Source organism: Poeciliopsis prolifica, unplaced genomic scaffold (assembly GCF_027474105.1).
Source record: "Poeciliopsis prolifica strain line A6 unplaced genomic scaffold, Auburn_PproV2 SCAFFOLD005, whole genome shotgun sequence".
Classification (NCBI taxonomy): domain Eukaryota; kingdom Metazoa; phylum Chordata; class Actinopteri; order Cyprinodontiformes; family Poeciliidae; genus Poeciliopsis; species Poeciliopsis prolifica.
The window spans coordinates 2036313-2058120 of NW_026562380.1; the positions used below are offsets into that span (position 1 = coordinate 2036313).

General features: G+C 37.5%; 1 protein-coding gene across 5 annotated transcripts in view; it reads left to right on the top strand.

Annotated features, from left to right (window-relative positions):
• Positions 1–21808, top strand: part of bcl11aa (BCL11 transcription factor A a) — a 63937-nt gene that overhangs the window by 23998 nt on the left and 18131 nt on the right. The window lies entirely within an intron of this gene.

The following is a 21808-nucleotide window of genomic DNA, read 5'->3' on the forward strand; positions in this document are numbered from 1 at the left end:
ACAGCAGACGACCAAATGGCTGATGAGTAATGAGAAACTGGATCAGATAAAGTCTAACGTGAAAGTTTTTGTGATGTTGAATGGTGACTTAACTGCAGATAATTATTATGCAATAATAGTTTATGAACACACATCAACATAAAGACAAAGGACTTTTCAATATATGGACAAAAGAGAGAATTATAAGACAATATTCTTTCCAAAATTAAAAACATCATACTAAAGTCTTGCAAAAGATGTGTTCACCGTTAGCTGAAAAAAAACAACAATAATTCATTTAAATATGCATAAATTCTGACAGCTGGGCAAATGGACAAGAATCTCTTGATTGGCTGATTCTGGCCCACTTTTTTGACATAACTTGAAAAACATGCAGTTGTAAAAGGCAAAGTAAATATGTTAACATGTTCTTACTTGTTTTTTTTAGAGCTTCATCTCATGGCATTTTCATTGGAATGAGATAAAAATCTCAAGACAAAAAGCTGTTAATATGAAGGAATGTCACCAAAATACATTATTTAATTGAGTTTAAGATATAAAAATCTTTATTATCTTACTTTCTGGGGTATAAGTACATTAAGGTGACAGGATCTCCATGTTTTTTTTGTAAAGAGGGAATAACTGCGATCATCAGGAGCTGGAATACTTTTTGTTTTATTGCTTCCTGTATCATATGTGGGTCAGCTTGGTGCAGGGAGCTGCTCTCACCACTGCTGTTTTCCATAAATGCTGATTGCAGTGTTCATAAATGCTGTCAGGTCTTATAATTTGTGTTCACATAAAAATGTGTGTGTAACTTTCATACTGCTCTAATATAACTGTTAATGGTTAGAAATGCAGTGATATGAAGACATTGTTTGTTACGTTAGTGAGTTTTGTGCACAGCCCCCATCCTCTGGGATCCTTTGCACCATTTGAGATCCTCTAATGCTGGACTGTGGTTTACGTAAAGTCTTACCTGGAGCCAGATCGTTTGTTACTGAACATTTTTAAATTGTGTATCTTTTAATGCGTTACTCTTGATCAATTTTTAAGCTACAAAGATTTTTCATGTCTCTCCACAGCAAAAAAACAAAAAAAAAAAACACAAGCAACAGCAAAGTAGAGCTAAGGAAAGGTTAGAAAATAAGCTCTTTATGGTTTACTAAAAAAGAGAATAATAAAACGGCATGTGGGGAATTTTATTTAGACAAGACAGACTCCTTCACTTTTCTTTCTGTAGAGAATTTAAAACTTGATTTTAATATGAAAACTTTGAACCTTTAATTGAGGACTTTGTGTGGACATCGCTGTGATTTTAACACGAACAATTACTTCACACGGCTTTAAATTCAACTGACGAAAGGTTAAACAGTCACTGAAAGCAACATTTTAGGTGAAGTAATGACGTGTCACCAAGCTGGTTGTAGACGACGAAGCTGGTTTCTTCCTGCTTTATAATAGAAACAGTTGAGAGCTGGCTCTAGCACTGGAAAGGTTCGGTGGAAAAACCCTAACCCTAAAAAGTTATTATGTCTGCAGGGGGATGAATGCCTTTTGACATTTATCAGTCTGTGGTTTAAATGACGTTTAATTTTATTTATTTCTTTTAATCGTCTTGGAATTTTTTTTATTTTTTTTAAAGTTATTTTATAGATAGATGCTTGTCAGAAAGATCTCTGTGTATAGCAACTGTGTTTCATGCATTTATATTTTCACATTAATCTTTCACTCAGGCTCATTTAGTCAGTTATTAAAATAAATGTCAAATATTTAAAGATTGTGGGACTTTTGAAGAATTAATCCCCTTGTTAAATCAGCACGGATTAAGCTTTCGTAAGTCCTACAATCTTATTTCCTGTTTTTATACTTCATATAAAAAAAAATCATTGATAGGCCTGACTGCCCACACCTGGCTTGCCGAGCCCCACCATGCACACTGGTCACTTCCTCTTTCACGCTTCTCTCGCACCCATGCGCACACATCTGGCTCCAGGATGGCCAGAAACAGGTAGTGAGAAACGTGAATGGCCGTTGAGGCGAAACATGCCTGTCTGCAGTGGGATTGATGTGTGCTTGATTTGTATGTGAAGAAGTCTATTTGTGTCTCTGCATATGTGTGTGTCTGTAATCTCCTCTGCATTTGTGAGTCATATCGGTTTTGTACTTTATGTTCTGGTTGTCTGGTTTAAATATACCAGCAGACCATGAGAAATATTCTCCATGTTTTCTATTTTTATTGTGACCACAAGCCCTCTGACACATAGTGCCACTTAGTCACTGCCTTTCACTCATGATATTAAACCATTTCTATGGAGAGCAGATTCAAATAGGAGCCATTTTAGGGCCAGAAACCACATTTACAGGACCATGATGGCCGTCAACCTTTTTTAAAATTTTTAAAATTATTTTCCTCCTTCCAAAATATTCTAGCTGTCTCGTTGAGACCTTCAGGCACTCCTAATGGAGCGAAGTGGAAGAAAGGAGGTGGAGAGAGTGTAAGAGCCAAGATGGTATCAGCCAGGCGGAGAACAACAGTTCAGCGAGGAACAGCAGAGGCGAAGGAAGCGACATATATATACACACACTCAGACAAAGAGGGAGGGCAGATGGTAAGAAGAGACGGTGCGACGTGTGAAAAGCAACAGTTAGCCCGTGTCTTCACAGTGTGTCAGTCTGGCCTAAATATGGCATGCTTTTGACACTTTTTCCCCTCCCGCACACACTCCCCATTTCTCACGACACTTTCTGCACAAAACAGAAAAAAAAAAGAAATGGATCTACATCTTCAGCTCATCTACTTTGAGCAAATGTCAGGCTAAAAGCGAACTGTTCACTTGCTTCTCATGGAGGAGAAGCACCAACGGCCTTCCTCCTCGGTTCGCTAACGCCACTGCGCCAGTGTGGCATTTGAAAGATGACCAGTGATGGTGTTGGGAGCTGCCCGTCAGTGATAAAAGCTGAACTAATTACCAAAACAGAATAACACACTTAGCTTCAGACTACTGAAACGTTTCACTCAAAAACAATCAGGGTGTTGATCAGTCTTATTATAATATATGTAAGTAGTGCTTAATAACACCATTATTATGCTACTATGAAACGTATTTGCATTTGTTATGCTTGGAAGAGCATAACTTTGGCTCTACTTCCAGGTAAACCGTCACACCAGTCAGTGCATCATTACATCATCTCTAAATATTTATTTTCTCACCATTGATTTAATGCAACTTGTTTCATGTTTCAATTTGATCTCTTTATAATATTCTTTCAAACCTGTGATCAAAACTAGTTCTTATAAGTTTCATTGTAGTCCATCTTGCATGCTAAAGCATCATATGTTTTGACCTGCAGGCCTCAAATCAACAGTGTAGTTTGATTTGTCCTTTAAGCAAATATATGTAGATACAAAGTTGTTTTTTTTATGATTTGGTTTACTCTGGCTTTCAACTTAAAAACAAGGCAATAAAGAGAAGGGGTGTGTTGTAAAGCGTTAGTGACACTACACAGAAAACTTGATATTTGCTTTTGAAGAGTAGCTTTGTGAATGCTGCCATAATTACACTGATCTGATGCAGAACAGCGTTATTGTTAGTATTTTTGACAGTTGTGCCACTTTAAAGCTGAATTAAGTTTAAACATAGACTCTTCAACATTCTTTAAGCAGGTCTGAGACAGTTAAATGCTTCTTTTTCTTTCTTTCCTTCTTTCTCTTTTTCTTTTAAAAAACCTGCAGAAAGCGCGCTCATGCTCTCCCTGCACCACTTGAGATAAGTGTCCAGGATGTGTTCCTTCAACCCGCATGACCCTGACAGATAGCACCGAACTTAATCCCACCCACACTCACGCGCACACGCAACGCCTCCGTCCCCTCTGGCTCTTCCGCCTCCTATAGGCAGACGTATAGGGAGGTGAAAAAGGGGCGGTTGGGACACGGGTTTTGGCAGCGGTGAGCAGCCAGCGTACAGTATACGCACACACATGCTCGTATGCAGAGTTGTGTTTCTACTTGATTTACAACTCTCAGCTGCATGGAATGAGAGAGAGAGAGAGAGAGAGAGAAAGAGAGAGAAAAGTGGGGGGGATAAAGAATATGGGGGCTGTGGACTGAGAGGGACGAGGAAGTATAACTCACAGGTAGCAGGTCTGGTGATTGTGGAAGGCTTTTAAACAGAAGTTGTGCAGGATTTTACAGGGTCAGGGAGCAGCTGCCCTGTTGTAAAAACGTAGCTTGTGGTTAGGAAATTTTCATTTAAATACCTGACAGACTGCTGTACGGTCTCCGGGATGTGGTTTCTATAAAATAAAAATAAAAAGAAAAGAAACAAAAATTGGGGACAGACTTGATTTATTTTGTCTCGAATCTCAGTCTGAGGAGAAAAAGATTTCCATTTGAGACATTAAAAGATAACAGTCCACAGAGAGCATCTCTTTCTGCAAACAATGTCTTTGTGAAAGCAATCCAAATAAATCAATACAGAGAGTTTTCTTAGAAATAACTAGCATGTTTTACATTTGTAACTAGAACAGAAACACTTTGAATCAATTATAAGAAAATAAAACAAACTTTCAGAAGAAACTAATGGAACAAGTAGGACTGTTTGAATCTTGCTATAATAAACTGATATGTGTAGGAGTGCAGACAGTAGAGACAGTAAATCACTAACTCCTGATAAATCTTTAAAGGTTGTAGTTGTATTTTTGGCACAGTGATTTAACAACAGATGATTGTGGTACTGATGCAGTAAATAACCTCATGGAAAATTGTTTCTGTAAGAAGGAACAACTTCAAAGTTTTACACATTGTGCTTGTTATTCCACTTGTTTAGTGTCCAGTATATAAAACTCTGGATGAAAGATGATGAATGATATACTTTTAGGAAAGTATGCTACTGGAATTATATGTGATGGACCAACAGGAAGTAGAGTACAGTTGTGCAGTGAAAAGGAAATGTGATTTCCCTTCCCCTTGAGATAGAAAATCTTTATTCATTATTCTATGCCAAAGACCTGAAGCTCAGTCAGGCTGGATAGATATCTTCTCTCAAGTGTTGGCACGGATTCTCAGCGTGATTATGGTTTGGACTTTGACTAGAATTTGTGTTACCCTGCTGTAAAGTGAACATCTGTCCCAGTCCTTTGGAGCACCTACGCTATTTTCTTTTCTTTTTTTTTTTTGCTTAATCTCTTTTCCAATCAGCTCACCTTCCCTTCCTGCTGATGTAAAGCATCCCCAGAGCATAGTGCTGCCACTAAGATTAGTGATGGAGATGCTGTTTAATTGAACAAAGTCTCAAAAGTTTATTCTAATCTGACCAGAGCAACCTTTGTCATATGTGGCTTATTAAAAATCACAAACGGGACTTCTCATGGTTTTCTTTCTGGAGCTCATCTGAGAAGATAAGATTTGTGGAGAGAACAGCTGATACATGTCCTGTTGGGACAAATATAAGGTGTGCTGCATTTTTTAAGATGGGGCAACGGCCTCCCTGACCCACCTTTCAGGTCGCCACTGACTTTAGGTAGAAGTTCATGTCTTGGTAGACATATTAAATTACAAAAAGTGAACTCAGCTGCCAGTAGGGATCTTCATGAGGCAACTTGTTTCTTTTTGAGACAATTAAAGCAGAAATGAGGCTGATTAGAAAACACACACCACACTTCTCAGAGTTTTATTTGTAAAAACAACTAAAAGCCTTGTATTATTTCCTTTTATGTGCCACTTTATGTATGTCTATTATGTAAAAATCCCAATAAAACACATTGGGGTTTGTGGTTATAACGTGGCATTGTGTAAAAGTTCAAGGATTTTGAATACTTTGTAAGTTGCTGTAAATCTCACGTCAGTGCTGCAGCGTCCCGGTCCCAAACTGCTACTGGTGGCTCTTTTTTCCTCCATATGTGTGGTCCGTCTCTCCCACGTTCCAGCGGCTTTAGAAGCGGGAGACGGCGGCAGGTTTTTCTAATGGCAGACTGACCTTCTCACCAGAAAGTGTTTCTCTAAAGATTGCCTAACAGCTGTTATGAAAATGATGGCCTTGTGGGTTATTAAAAGCTAATGAGGAGGGGAAAGATACCCTGCAGTAAATGTGAGGTGTGTGTGTGTTGTGTGTCAAGCCCCGAGGGTACCTGAATTTCTCCTACTTCTTTTTTTTTTTGCTCGTGCTCTTTCTCTTTGTTTCATCACGAGGCTCTGGAAATCCAGCTGAAGTGCTGAATGATGGGCTGGTAAAGCTGAATAAGACCGAGGCAGGCCACTGCGTGTGTGTGCACGTAGGTGTTTTTCTCTCCATGATGACTTTGTTTTGTCTTTCTCTCTCTCTCCCTCCTATGTTCCAAAGAAGGGTGGTGGGGGACAACAGTAATAAAAACAAAACAAAACAAAACAAAAAATGAAGTGGAAAAAAGAGAAAGACAAAGAGAGGGCAGGGTTATAGTAATGAGCAGGTACAGCGGTTCTTTCCTTCTAGGAAAAAGTGGCGTCACTTAGCATGCTGGTCTAAATCGTGTTCTAACCTGAGCTGATGAGTTTCCCAGGGCTTGACATTTTTCAGAAATTTTCCCTATTTACACTGGAAGCAAAGCTTTTTTTCTAAAGAAGCTCCTGCATCAGATCCATATCTCCTCTGGACTTTATTATTCTCATCTGAACTTGTACAGAAACACAGTTTATTAGGACTCAATTAGCTCTGGGTGGAACATCGGTGTTAGTTTTAATGAAATGTGTATAATCAGGATAAAGTTAAATACAGTAAATTTCCTTGATATAATTCTCAAAGCAAAGTTTTTTTTTCTAAATCTGATCTAATTAATAAATATAGTTCAGATTTGCGTCATTTAGCTTCAGATTAACCAGGTGATCAATCTTCTCATTAAACTGACAGAAACAAAAAGATTCAGTATAAAATAAATTTTGCATTCTAACTGAAGTATTTGAATGTTTGTGGCTGGAAAATACTTACAAAGATGTAGCCCAAATATTCCAAAAGATTTAAGCTTTAATTGCAGTGAAGGCAGCTCTACGAAGAACTGATTCAAGGTACTCTAAAAGGAAATATTTGTAAAAGATGTTGAAAAATATGCATTATATTGCACATCTTAGTTTTACTCTACTTTACACTTTTTTTTTAGATCATAAAATATCAATAAAACTGCAGGAACTTGTGTTTTTAGTTTGACAAATTTTTGTAAATAATTTTGCAATTGTTTTAGTTTTTGTTAAAACAAACAAAATTAAAACCAAATTTTCTAAAAAGTTTACAAATATTATACAGGAAACCAAAGAGCCCATCATGAGGGACTGAACGGAGCGAAGTGTGGACACTCCTCAAGGTTTACCTCAGGGGAAAGTATGGTTTGTCAATTATTGTTGTTTGGCTATCCCCCTTCCGACCTGTGGCTGTATTTACGCGAATGCCCATTTTATCCATGGCTTTTAATGGCATATAAAAAAAAAATAAAAATCACTTCCCCCATCAAAATACCCTCTCTTAATAGCTTTTCAGAGTTGTTTGGGAGCTGTTTGGGTTTGGTCATTAGTGGACCATGAGTGTTTGCGTGTGCGCGCGTGTGTATTGGATCGTGAGGCACATTTAGGTCGTCCTAAAGGTGGGATAAGAGTTGGTGGAGAAAGGGAAAGAGGGCGGGGTGGGGTATGGGTTGCATCCAGGCTGAGGTTTGGTTTGGGTTTGGGAGTCTGTGAGGTGCAGCACTTAGGCCATACTGGGCCTGATGGGAATGCCAGAACCCCCACACCACTTACCAAATCACTAATGGAGCATCTTTGGGCTCTCTATCCCTGATTCACACACATTAAAACTAGCTCTCTCGCTTACACACATGAAAAAAACATGTATGAACTGTCGATTCTCAGGCACAAGGAAAACATGATTCACTGCTATCACTCTGACAGACAAGATCAGCAGAAACACACTTGTTCAGATGTTTGTGAATGAGAAAACCAGGCAAAGATCGGGGCGAGTTGTAGCTCCACCCACCGTCCCCTTTCCCCTATTCCCCTCCCTTTTCATTGCTTTTCACACTTCTCAATTATTTACTGGCTTTTTTGTCTTCTGCTGTTGGCCAGGCCCCAAGCTTGTATCACAGTGTGTTTGTGTATGCAGAAATGAATACCACTTCACACACAATCGTGAGGCCTTTTATCATTCACAAGCATTGTCTGGACCATATGCTCAGGCGGGCGCTGACCGCTCACAGGCTCACTGATGCTATATTTTACAGGGCTTCATGTGGAGACAGTGGACCAGCAATAAGGAAGATTTGTGGTCTTACTTACTGTATTTCTTTTGGTAAACACCATTTTTAGATAATATATCCCTTTGCTCTTTTTAATCGCTGTTGTTACAACAGAGATATATTGCTGAAACTCGCACGAAGCGCTACAAATCACTTTTTTTTTTATTTTCAGATGAAATAACATTCTATGTTACTAGACTGCAAAAACACAAAATCTGACCAAGTACTGTTGGTCTATTTTCTTGTGCAAATATCGTATTAGAATTGGAATAAGTAAAAATGGACTTAAAAGAAACTTTTCAGCAAGATAGAGGCTTGATTTAAGTAAATAATTCCTTCATATTGATGAAAAACAACTAGTTCCATTGACTGATAAGTTAACCTACAAAATGGAGAAAATTGTTGTGATAAATCTGCAAATGGAACAAAAATTAACTTAAAATAAGCCTCTATATTTAGCTAAAAAGTTACTTTTAACTTATTTCTAGTGTATTAAGACTAAAAATAGTTGGTAAGCTTTTGTTTGTGTTTTTGCAAATGTCTCCAGTTAATGAGTGATAATTGCGTAGAGATAGATTTTGGCACAGTTGATGAATATCTGGTAAATGTCTGGTAAAGTAAGAGCTAACCTAAAAAGCAACGTTCTCGATTTACTGGTCTGTCTTCGGCAAAGGCGTCCACAGATTTTACGGGAATGTTAACCAGGGAAGGAGACCCTGAGGCAGACCCAGAACTAGCTTCAGAAGGTGAGGACACAGATCTTTGGCTAACCTAACATAATACTGGATGGTTTTTCTGAATAGCAGTGTAATTTTAGGGAAGTTATTTTCCTGCCTTTTTTCTCAGTTTTGAAACTACAACAAAAATGGTGAAGAAAAACCAAAAGCAATAAGAGTTGTGTAATCTTTATTTTTTCTATTTTCCACTGTTGAAGTAAATGTAAATAGCAGGTGTAAAAACAGAGTAAATAGAAGCAGTCAGTGAAAATATAGAGTAAGCATATTTTATTCATGTACTCTTTGCAGGTAATGTAAAAGTGAAGGAACACTTTCATTTTTGGCACAGATGCTTAATGGACATCTGCTCCCTTTAGCGATTTCGTTACTTCTCTTCTTGTAGCTTTTATTTTATCAGTTGTTCATTGTCTGATTGTGGATTCCTCTTGAAAGGAGTTTGTAAATCTCAATAAGCCTAACTTACATAAATCTGAAAATGTGAAACAAAAAAGTTACATATCTTAATGTCTTCCTGGGGCTTTAGTTCAGGAAATCTGTATTATATCACAGAATAAGAAGAAACTCTTGACAGTCATAATCTGTAACACGTTTCTTCAAAAAGATTAAAATAAATAAATAATAGATGTAGTCCTTTCAACTGACCGAAACGGATTTCCATCCCGTTCTTAAAACTTTGAAGCACACCGTGTTTTGAGTTAGAACAAAAGTAGCTTAAACTATTGGGATATTTCTGTTGGGTATCTGAGGTATCTGTCTTTTCTTCACCTTGCACACTTGAATGAATTTAAAGGGCCAGGTAAACAGCTGCTCGCTTTGCATTAACTCAACCATATATTCAGCCTGCCTCTCTGACTTATTCTTTTCTCCACCTTTCCTCTGTTTTTCTGAGTGTCTCATTCCTCAAATTGTTTTTTTTTCCTCCCTCCAGCCTGCAGAAAGCATCGGGGGGTGATCGATAAAACTCTCAGGGTGTAGTGACTTGCAGCTCTAATGAATCAAGCCCACACTTTTTGTTAAGCAGACAAGGCTGTGAAAGGGTGAAGAAGGGGACTTTGTCCTGTAGCTTTTTGATTCTGTAAGATGCAGATCAGTGGAAAAATCTAAGCAAACAAAACCAAAAGAGTAAAATGAACCTTTAAGCAGTGCTAGCCAAATTTACTGGCACATATATTGCGTAAAAAAAACGATGTGAAACCATCTTTTCTTCCAGCAAATTCTTCCAATTGATTCTTTAAATTTATACTTTACTTTTGCTTCTTCATTTCAGTTTTTAAAGACTTCTAATTAAAATCAATAACAGGCCTACAGCTGTAAAGATCCTAGGCCATTTTTAAACATGGGCATGCTGAGTATTAATGAAATTGTGCAAAACATAAGTGAAGTGTTTGATTTTAATCTCATCTCTGCCAAATTACAAGTTAGCATAAATAGGGTCTATTAATTGTTACGGAGACTCTGAGAATCCAGGAGTTTCTCTTTGCTGCACGTCTGTAAAAGTGAGTTAGGAGATGTTTTCCTTTTGTTTACCATTGTTGTGATTGTCCATGCAGCAAAATAAATATTAAGATTGGTCCGACAAATTTATGTCCCAGAGAAACTTAAATTCATGGATTACTAATTAGATGATCAGAAAAACTTGTGAGCAAAGTATCTCAGCAATATTTATTTTATAGAGGTTAGTCAAAGGATGCTGATTTGTAAAAACTGTTTTTCTAACATAGTATGTCCCGCACTGTGCATATAAATAATATTAATTTTCTAAAATACAAAGTGGGACATTATGTTCTTAAAGTAAAAGAATAATATCTATTAATACTTTTTACATGTTCACTATGGTTGGCAATAGGTTCATTAGTGGAAAATTACTAAGTTTGGTTTTTCTTAAAAATACTAATGATCAACAGAGAACATAAAATATAAAGTATGTCACGTTGCTCTACTATTGGCACAAAGAGCATTTATTTCTCCTTTCCCTCAATCTGCGAGCGACTTATCACACTCAAATCTGAAAATAACTACTTGATATAATTATTTATTATGTCTGCCAAACATTGCTTCAGTGCCGTAGTCCATCCTGCAATCCTCTTGTGGACTGAGTGCTAAAATCGAACGCTTTAAAGAGCCGCCGAAATCCACCCGAGACCCCCTTGAAGTTAAAGCCTTCTCTTACCAGAGAGAGAGAGGAGTCTTGAATTCCTGTGTTCTCGTTGCAGTTTATAGCGTTTCTCTCCAAGGTCTGACTGGGAGATTGTGGGAGGCTGTTCGTGTTAAAAGCAGGATGGCTTATATTTCCCTTCCTTTCCCGTCCTTTTTTTTTTTTCTTTCACCACAGGCAAAAGCTATTGCTGTTGCTGATTGCTTATAGTCATAAACTTGTATTAAATATGTCCTCTATTGATTGGCCTTGTCGGATGAGTACAATTAAAGAGATAATGCTGAGCGCTGCCCTCTTGGGAGCTCAGGAGGGAAGGACTAGAGCAGCGGGAAGATGAAGGCAGGAAAACAGGCGAGATAAAGGGTTTTTTGGCAACAGCGCAGCTTCTTCGGTCGAGTCGCAGCTTGTTCGCATGTTGCCGTAAAGGAGCGCGTGTGTGGGCGGCTGGGTTTGGGGCTTTAGTGATTCAGGCCTTCATTGGGCCGTTCGTTTTCGCACACCCCTCCCCGGTTGTTATCTGGACCGTCTTGATATATTCTCTGTCGAAAGCTCCTTTTTTCATCTGTGTTGAAGTAAAGACAAAAAGCGAAAGAGCTAAGCGTTGACAGTAATCATGAGAGAAGGAGGGATGAGGTGATTGGGGAGAAATCGGGAGTCAGAGCGAGGACAAGCCACCTGTACTCAGTGTGGACGAACAGACGGAGGGAACCGACTGGGTGGGGCAGGGATTAGCTGAAGAGAGGAAGCAAAGCCTTGTGTTTATGTTGTATGCGTGCGTGGATGCGTGTGTGTGTGTGTGTTTGGTGTGTGTGTGGGCCTCCGGCCAGCTGAGGTGTTTGCTTGGCTCAGAGTGATCTCCCACTGTGGACACGGCAAGACTCGCACACAAACACTGATGACTGAATTGTCCTGCTTGGCAGCTGTTGCAGTTCCCTAAATCACTCAATACTTCACTGCTTGGGGTGGATGTGTGTACGTGTGTGTTTTTGCGTTTCTCACCTTTTAAGGCCCATTTTTCAATTAGTACCGTGCTACAAGGACGCCCTGCTCCTTATGGGATCCAAAACTTGGACCCCATGAGTCAAAGTACTGCTTTAGTGTTAGATTTAGCACAAAGGTGTGAATTTGAGTTTAAGTTAGGCGTCGGCATGTACTGGTAATGCTTAGGTCAAAGGTCACGGTTAGGTAATATAAGTGAATCAGGAATAAATATGAAAGTGTGTGTTTGTGATGATCAACAGCCTGTAAACTTCTGTAGCACTTAATCTCAGCTGATGTTTTTTTTTATATATATATTTGTCCACCTTTGTCATATGATCATTGTCAGAAAAATACAAATAATGTAATTTAATCAAAATTCTCAGCTTATTAATTGCAAAAAAGTGAATTTACTGCATTAAGGTATGATATTCCTTAGTAGATTTTTTAAAATTATTATTAATCCTTTGTGTATGTATAATTTGAGATTTTTGACGTGAACTTACATACCTTAATGCTGCTGTTACACCTGAATTTACTCAATGCAAGATGATAAGCAATATTTTAATTTTATTGTAAACTCTGTAATACATCAGTAAATCACACTGCTTGCACTTTGATGCGCTTTTTGTTAGTTGGGGACATTTGCTTAAATGCTTATTGTTACCAAAATATGTCAATAGTGAAATCTTTAGAAAATGCACTTAAACTAGTAATAATACGGCAAACAGAGGGCGTCAACACACTTTCAGTGGCTTTAACGCAAAGCTCCCACATTGCTTTTCTCATTAATTTTGTTTTCACATCAACACAATACAGTCAAGGTAAAAAGAAAGCACACCCTCTGCAAGTCGGAACCAGAATGCTCTGTTTAATGTTGTTTGTTTAAACTTTGTAGTTTTGTGTGTTTCATTGCTGATATTTACAATTATAAAGCCTGAGACACCTGACTCCCTCTTTGTGATGTTGGCAAACTTGTTCATGAAGTGAAATTTGCAACGCTTTAGAAGGATTTGTGACTTTATTAAAGGCACACACTCAAACATCTCTGTTTGATGTCTGGCTGAATTGACATTGATGGTCTGCTGTTGTGGAATGATGAGCTGGAGAGCTTTCTATTGTCACAAGTCAGACTTCTGAACTCGCAGTGACTCAGTGCTCAGCACAGATGGCTCTCAAATCTGATGCGTCACTAACCTGATTAAGCAGTTCTGTCTGAAGGCAGGATGGCTTTTTATTTGGAGTTTCCTGCTCTCCCTGTGCATTTGTAACATTTCAATCTTTTAGAATATACAAAAAAAATAATAAATTAAAAAAATCTAAATGAAGGCTTTAAACTGCCATTAGGCATGAGTGTGTGTCTGATGTCAAGCTTTGGGCCCTTCTTTTTCCAGATTGTAGATTGAAACCAGTCCATAAGTAGAAGAAATAAACAAATCTACATACAGAAGGTAGAGCCTTTCTATGAATTGATGACAACATGTCTCTGAAATTTCAAACAAAAATGTTGAATTTATTTGAAGAAAATGGGAAATGGTAAAAACAACAAAAAGATGCTTTCAGAAAATGCGAAAAAAAAAAAAAAACAAGTTATATTGATTTAGAAACAACAATAGTAATGTTTCAACTCAGGAAGAGTTCATAAATTAATATTTGGTGGAATAAAAATGAAGTTTTCAATGGGGTTCAGTACAGTGGTCTCTTACTTTTTTCCAGAGCACTATAATATTACATGCTTGGCTAATTTAGAGCCACAATACCAAAAACAATCTCAAGCTATGTTTTAAAAACCTTTGATCGGTGCAGATGCTTTAGATTTCAAACTAGAGTTGATTAAATCCAGTGTAAACGTCTTAAAATAAACCCGGATAGTCTTTTAGTTCTGAAGCAAATGCTAACATTAGCATCATTCGTGGACAACTCTTCACAGTTCTTGCAAGTTATTCTTGTCAAAAGTTTATCATTTCTATCTTCTATAAGTAATAAGCTCTCAAAGCAGAACTTACAGAATTATAAAACTGCACTTATTTCTAATTAATGTGATGTCTGTCTGCAGTTGATGTTTATCATTTCAGGCACCCAAAATGCTTCCTTTGAAAGAACTAATCAAACAGTCCTGAAAGCATATTTAGGGGTTACAATAATAACTTCCTCATCAATAGCAAAATGCCATTACAGTCCCAATAAAACCCTTCTGCTGTTGATATGATGATCAGGATGGGCTAAAGGAGTTTTAATGTACAAATCTAGTGAACAGTTGGATCAGACACACAGTGTGATGAACAGATGTCTTTGCGAGGATTGCAGCAGTAGTTACAACAAAACAACCCGACTGCTTAAACAGTGATTAAGATTAGTAATGTGCAATAAAAATGAGGTGAAATAAAGTTTGTCGATTTGTGGTTTAATGCCAGTTCTCGTGCTGAGTCACCAGGCTCACATGCATTGCGTGTGTGTGTGTGTGTGTGTGTGTGTGTGTGTGTGTGTGTGTGTGCATGTCAGGACTAAGACTACTCTCCCTCTTTCTATGTTGACATAAGTGCTGTAATTTGGACGCTCTGTAATTTCACCATGGTGGTTTGGGGTTAAGTGAATGCTGTCCCTGCCATCATGACTGTCGGTCCCCCAAATGAACACACATGTACGTTCATGCACACTACACTATTTGACTACGTTTATAGATTAAGGGGCTGAGTTGTTTAATTTGGACAAACTTTTAAAAAAAAAAATGCAACTGTTTGCGTGAGAGAGGTTGTGTGTTTATGAGAGCTACAAAGAAATGGAAGAAGAAGAAATTGTCACATCATTTTTTGGCCAGCAGACGCACACATTCTCATAAGTAGATTGGTAAGAGAGTTGCAAATAGCACAGTCTGTAACGCAGCAGGAGTTCAAAACACAGACACAGAAGGTATTGATATATCACACACACACACATGCAGAGACAGACTGTATTGATATTCTTGCTCATCAGCCCGGACTGCATGGCTGCTTAGCAGCACCACGCAGACACACACGTCCAAACGCACCTCTGCGCTCGAACACAGCATGCAATCAGAGAGCGGGTCGATAATTCATTGTTGTCTTTGGTAATCCAAATGCGCTCAAAGTTCTTTTCTTCCCGGACACTCATTTTTCAAAAGTTTTTTGAAGCCGATTTAAGTTCAGCTTGGGGGTTTTCTGTGGTGACAGTATTGTTGATGTTCCTGTTGATTAAAAGTCTATAAATCTGACAAATCCACCGCTGACTGAACCGCGTTCCTTTGAAGATAAAAATACATTTCATTTCTTTTCGTTCGATTAAAAAAGAAGCACTATTTTGTTTCTGCAAACTACATCAAGATGTTCTTGACAGTTTTCATAATTCTTTATGATTGCACAGATGTATCCTGGTTCAAATCATGTGTTCGTTTTTATACTTCTGGTTTAAGATTTGAGGCTTATATACATTCCTTGCAGTTGTTGTGGAATTATTCCTGTAACTATTCAACAAAAAAGAGATAAACATATCATTCTGGCATTTAAACACCTTATCTGTGGAGGCATCGTCCTCAGATGGACAATAGCAGCAGAGCCACAAGCTAAGCTGAAAGTTTAAGATCATGGCTGATAAGAGACAGAAAAAAGTTCTGGAACATTTCACAGCATTTTTAAAAATACATGAAATTAATGTATAAATAGGATCCTAATTTATTACAAATTTAATCTCCAGCTCTTTTCAGTAGAACCCAGTTGTGAAATCTGGTTTCAAAATGCCCAATGTGGTCAAATTCAGAGCATATGTGTGTCATTATTTTGATATATACTAAAGCCGAATGTCATTTAAGCGAGATCAGGTTCATTGTTGTGCGACTCAAGCGAAAGCACCTGAGCAGCAACCACTTCAGTTATCAAAGAAACACAATTCTTCTGACTACAAACTGAGGTATTCAGACTTTTCTCTTCAGTCGTTTTCAGCGTTGTTTGGTAGTTATTGTCACAGTTATTACTTTCTAGTATTCTTTGCACCAACACTGTCATATTTTTTCTTAAAATGGCTGTGCTTGAGGAAGCTGCTTTGATCTGGCCAGTAATAGAGGCTGATTTCCCTCCAAGCGGAGCATTGGTGGCTTTTATTTTTTATTTTTTTCAAGCAATTTCTCTCGTGTTGTTATTTGATGGCGTCGCTCTCCTCGGCGAGCGGACAGCACACCAGCTGCCACTGTTTGCATTCCAATTGTTTGCCGTCCAGTTAGGAAGAATGCTTGAACATAGAGGGAAAATAATTGAATGAGGAGGACTGTGCCGATCAATTTCCTGTGGACTGCAAAACAACTTTTCATAGTGGGAGGTTTAACTCGACACTCTCCTTTATCTCTGTAGAGAGTCAAGTTTTCATCCCAGATTTTAGAATAGCTATTTTTTAAAATTTTATTTTAATTTCAAGGCATTTTCCACAAAGATGCATTCATTTAATTAATAAAGCGAAGAGAAATAATTAATATCTCAAGACATAAAAGAAGTTTTGATTAAGAATTAAACTGTTCTCATGACACCAGTCGTGTGTTTTAGGAGAGCAATAATACTGTGTAAAGAGCGTAAACATTGCAATTTAATAGTTAATAATGGTAGGAGGACTCAGGAATGCTGGATTAAGATATGAAGGGATTATTTCAGTGTTTAGTGTATTTTAGTGTTTGTAACTATAACATTTTGGCCAAAGTTTTATGACACAAAATAGTTTTCTTTTGCACAGCAATACAGCTGTTCTCTTAGAGAAGTATATTGTTAAGGCAGTTAGGAGAAGCATGTGTATTTACTTATTTTTTTATTTGTGTATTTTATTCATTTACTGTTTGAAATACAGGTTATATAATACAAATAGTGAATAGTTTACACTTGCACACTAGATTAGTTTTAACTCTCCACTTTTTGTATGATGAAAACATGAACTAGCATTTGTTTTGTTTTTTAATAGGAGCATATAAACTAAAACTTTGCAACATTTTGTATTTTAGTGTTTGTTTCATTTGCTATAATAATTGATTGTCAGTCATTTTGTTTCACAGTTCCAAAAAATACAATATAAATTTCAATAAACATTACAAAGAAGTTGTCAGCAACAATAAGTGAAATGTTTTCATTTTGCATTAAAATGTGAGCTACATAAAATCTCATCTGTACTTCTGATCAGAAACCATCAAAACAAACATGATTATCCTAATGAGAATAATTTCAGACAAAATAACCTTGAGTTAATTTCTGCTTTTGTACTCAAGATGTGACTATACAAATCTCAGCTAAGCCTTTCTTTTCTGTCAGTGACTTGTTCGTTCAGAAATGGTCTGCTAACCTGAATGTATGCCTAAGGGCAAGATGATGACAATAGTCATGCCAATACGAAGAAAGTCTGAACATGCTGTAGCTCCAAAAAATCCCATAAAACTCTGAACAGAAACAGGAATGTCTGGCCTGTGCTGGAACTGCTTCCAAACTTTTTGTCTGCAGTGTATCCGCAAGAAATCAATTTCTCCTGCTTTACGACTGGTCTTTTGTTTGTTTCATTTTCATGGTATGAAAACCTGGTAAATAATACAAGAAATTCACAACATAATCTAATTGCTTTTCAAAAATATACATTGATTATTTCAAGTTACAGAACATTTTGATTTTGAAGGATGAACATAATTAAAAATGCATAAAAACACCCACTAAATTTGTTATTAGTTTAAACTATGTAGATCATTGTTCTATATCGTTATAGAACAGTGTTAGCTTAGTAAGAGTGATGAGTGTTTAGTTTTCACACGAAGCTTGTCTGAAGAGAATGGAAGTGCACAGCAACAAGTTGGGGAAGGTCAGCACTCATTTACTGTACATCTCGCTGAACAAATTGGTTGCAGATTCTTTTTATTTTTATTTTAGGACTTTGCAAGGAACATTTGATGGAAAAAGTTCGCAGTCTTGATTTATAGCTTTTGAAAATCTTGATATATACTTTAATATTGGAAATTGGATCATGCCTGGAAAACCAGGAGCTTGAATGGAAATTTCAGATTGCAATAAGATACATTTTCACCTTAACTGGTGGTAGAGATGTTGCATTGTTGCACTATGTGGTACAACTCCAAACAAGACAAGAAGTAGGAATATTAAAACACAGGAGAGAAAAGTACATTTCTACAGAGAAAGAAACTGAACTGAGATGGTGGAAAGGCCAATGTGATAGTTGCAGGACTGTCCTATCTGGTAGCCAAGACCTGGCATTGATTTCTGTCTCCCAGCTGGTTGGAGAGGAATAATGGTGGCAATCCAGCTAATTTATAGAACAGAATGACTGGCTGAGGAACACAGTTATTCAGGCTGACGTTCCAAGGTAAATTCATTTAAAAAGAAAAAGAAAATACAATGTAAATGTGTTATCATATAAAATATCTAAACAGGATGCTCCTGGATTTACAGGGAAACGTGTAGTCACTAATTGAACAAGTAAAACTAAATTTACATAACACTTTAGAGCCTACTTTTATTTTACTGAGTATTTATAGTGTAATTCTATTAGCTCTGTTAACTTTATTGTTGCTACTGCTAAGGTGGCATATTTGAAAGGCAATTTGAATCTATAATTGAATGAATACATAATTTTGCTATAATTTCTTGGTGAAGATGCATGGCCGTAATAAATCTATTTTGCGAGGTGTGTACTCTGTGTCCTCAGTGTGGTGCACAAGCTTTATTTCCGCCATTCGGACAGCCAAAGTGCTACATTTCCTTCAGAGTGGGATTGAAGGAGCCAGGGGATCCTGCTACACACACACCCACGCATACACACACACAGAGGAGCTCTGAAACCTGAGCCAGGCTGCCTTACTGGCTTCCTCCTCCATCTAGCACCACATAAGTGTCCAGGCAATGCCCTTGGCTTAATAGGGCTTAATGCCTGTGCTTGTCACTGTAGCATGGCAGGTATTGAGTGTTAGGACATTTCTGAAACAGTGCTTGCATGTGTTCTCTAGAGTCTCACTAGTGCCTCCAAAGCTCTGACATTTACCCCAGGTAAAGAACCGGATGCTATTATATACCCCTCCTTTTTTTTTTTTTTTTTTTTGCCATCTCCATCTATTCAGCCAGGCTCAAACTTTAGAGTTGTTAGAGGTATTTGTCACCTTTATTGAACTTAATCCAGAGGAATTACCACCGTCTCATTTCTGTCTTTGCCTTTCTTTGACTCCATCTGTCTTCATCTTCTGCGTTCTCACTTCATTTTTTTTTCTACCTTGGAGTGGTGAAGAGTTTGCCTAATGAAGTGGCTGATGGGAGTATATTACAGGGAGATAGAGTGGAGCGGTCGCCTACTCCAACATCCATTAACCTTACAGCTTCAGTCAGCACAGATTCAGTTCTGAGCTTTGAGTTGAGCTCATGAGTTGCACAGTCGTGGTCAAACATTTGTTTCAGAAACTGAGATGTGAAGTTATGGTTTACATCTCAGTTTTGGTCACTCAATAAACTAGAATACAAATTTATTTCAGGCCAGTTTGAAAGGTGAAACCTAGTTTGTAAAAATTTACTAGATATTGTTATACAGAACTAAAGAACGAAACCAAAGATCAAAACCTGTTTTCAGGTCCAAGCATTTGCTTCCTTACAAATAACTGATAGTTTTTAGAAAGACTGCAACAAGATTGGACACATTGTGACTCATGCATTTTTCACATTTCCTCTCTGACTGTGAGGCCGAGGTGCAGGTGTCTTTTTCCGAGAGAAGGACGTAGTCATTGTTAGTTGTTGGTACTTTTTTTCCTATTTGTATCCAAAAGTTTAGCTTTTTCTGTGACAGTTTGGCTCTTCCTTTGCCTTCTGACACGTCTTCAAGTGCCTTTGTCAGTGCAGAACGTTTCGTCGACATGGTGGGTTTTGTCGTGGAGGAAATTCACAAACCGAGCTGAACACATTCTGTACTGGACAGAGAAGAGGAACGGAGTGAATTTATTGATAGCCAATCAGAACACAATGCACATTCATACGCTGTAAAAATAACTGCACTAAAAAGTGAAACAGCAAGGCAGCAAAAGTGAAGCTTATTATAGGGAGGGTTCACTGTATTACATGAGACCAATAAATATTATTTAATTCCATTGCCTAAAAAATTATGGGGACTTAGCTGAGCAAGAACAGTACACCACAAACCAACAGATCATTACTAAAAAAGCTAGCTGTTGTATCCAAAGATATAAATGGAAGTTTAATGAAAGGAGAAAAGGAGAAATGAAAGATAATTTCTGGAGAGAATTACAAAGTTTGTTCAAGAGTCTGAGGGACATTTATGTGTAAGAAATGGACTGCAGCTTCTGTGAGGGCTTCAGAGCGACCCCACGCAGGCGTGTCTAGGACTGGGCTATAACTGTTGCAGTCCTGAGTTAAGCCACTCATAAAGCAGATAAAGTCCAAAGCATCTTACCTGATTTGCTCTGACCAAATCCTTACCAAGCAACTATTGACTAACTTTAAATAGGATGCCATTTTTGTAATAAACATGTCATAATTTAAAGCACAATAAAGCATAGCAGTATTCAAACTGTAAGGAGAAATTAAATTTGGGTTTCCATGAGCTTATATGTGATTTTAAGTAGTAGAATTACTGAATTTAATTTAAAAAAATGTATTCTGGTCCTCAAATTAATGTTGAGGACATTAATTTTGTAGAATGCCCAAAGAAAATAATGGTGAGTATTTTGTCATTAACTTGTTGCTTTTAATGTCAAACTATGAACAAATTTGTTTTTTTTTTTTGTACTCAAATTCTTAATTTACAACCACTATCCATAACCAAATAAACTGTTTGGTCAATTTAAACTTTTATATGTCACAATTATCAAGATCTCTTGAAGTAGCAGCAGTTTAAAGAGAGAAGTGTAATAAGAACAGAGAAAAATAAAACCTCTCCTCTCCCGGGTTTCAACTCAGTTTTAGGTGTAAAATGTTTCCCAGAAATTAAACTATTTTTATTACTTTGTACCACCTTTCATGGGTCAGAATCCATCTTTCAGAATTTAATGAGTATCTATTGATAATTTTACAATTATGAAAATGTACACAGTTTTATAAATATTGTTTGCACTCACACAAAAAAGCTTTATGATGAATCACTTCCATTTTCTTTGTTATGCTTTTCAAAAAGGAGCCAATGGATAAAGCAGTGATTCCATAGTGATTCTTTTCTTCATAGAAACAAACTGAACTGGTATTTTAATAAGATCTTTTCCCAGGCTTTGGTAAAATTGTCTCCTTTTTGCTTTTGATGTGCTTTTTCATTTTGTGTTAGCAAAAGTCGCCTCTGAACAGCAGCGACAGGGGGTTCGTTTGTCATCTAATCTCGTAAACGAGCTGATGGCCGTCCATTCCGTCCACTAATGAGATTAGACACGCGTTGTGGGTCACACCACAGGTCATCGTTCCCGATGCCCCTACAAAAGCAATTATTGTTTTAAATGTTCCTCTCATCGTCTTCTCAAAGCGACTGTACACCGCGCGATGAGGGAGGAGAAAAAGCTCTGAGGCAGACAGAGAGCGTCAGATTTCCTCTTCAGTCGGGAGCCTGAAAGGTTTCACACTCCTACAGTTTTAGCTTCCTTTGGCAGCCAAGGTTACCTATTTGGATGAGTCATTGAGTATAAGCATGTACTGTATTTTTTGGATTAAAAGGATATAGATTATGGATTTCA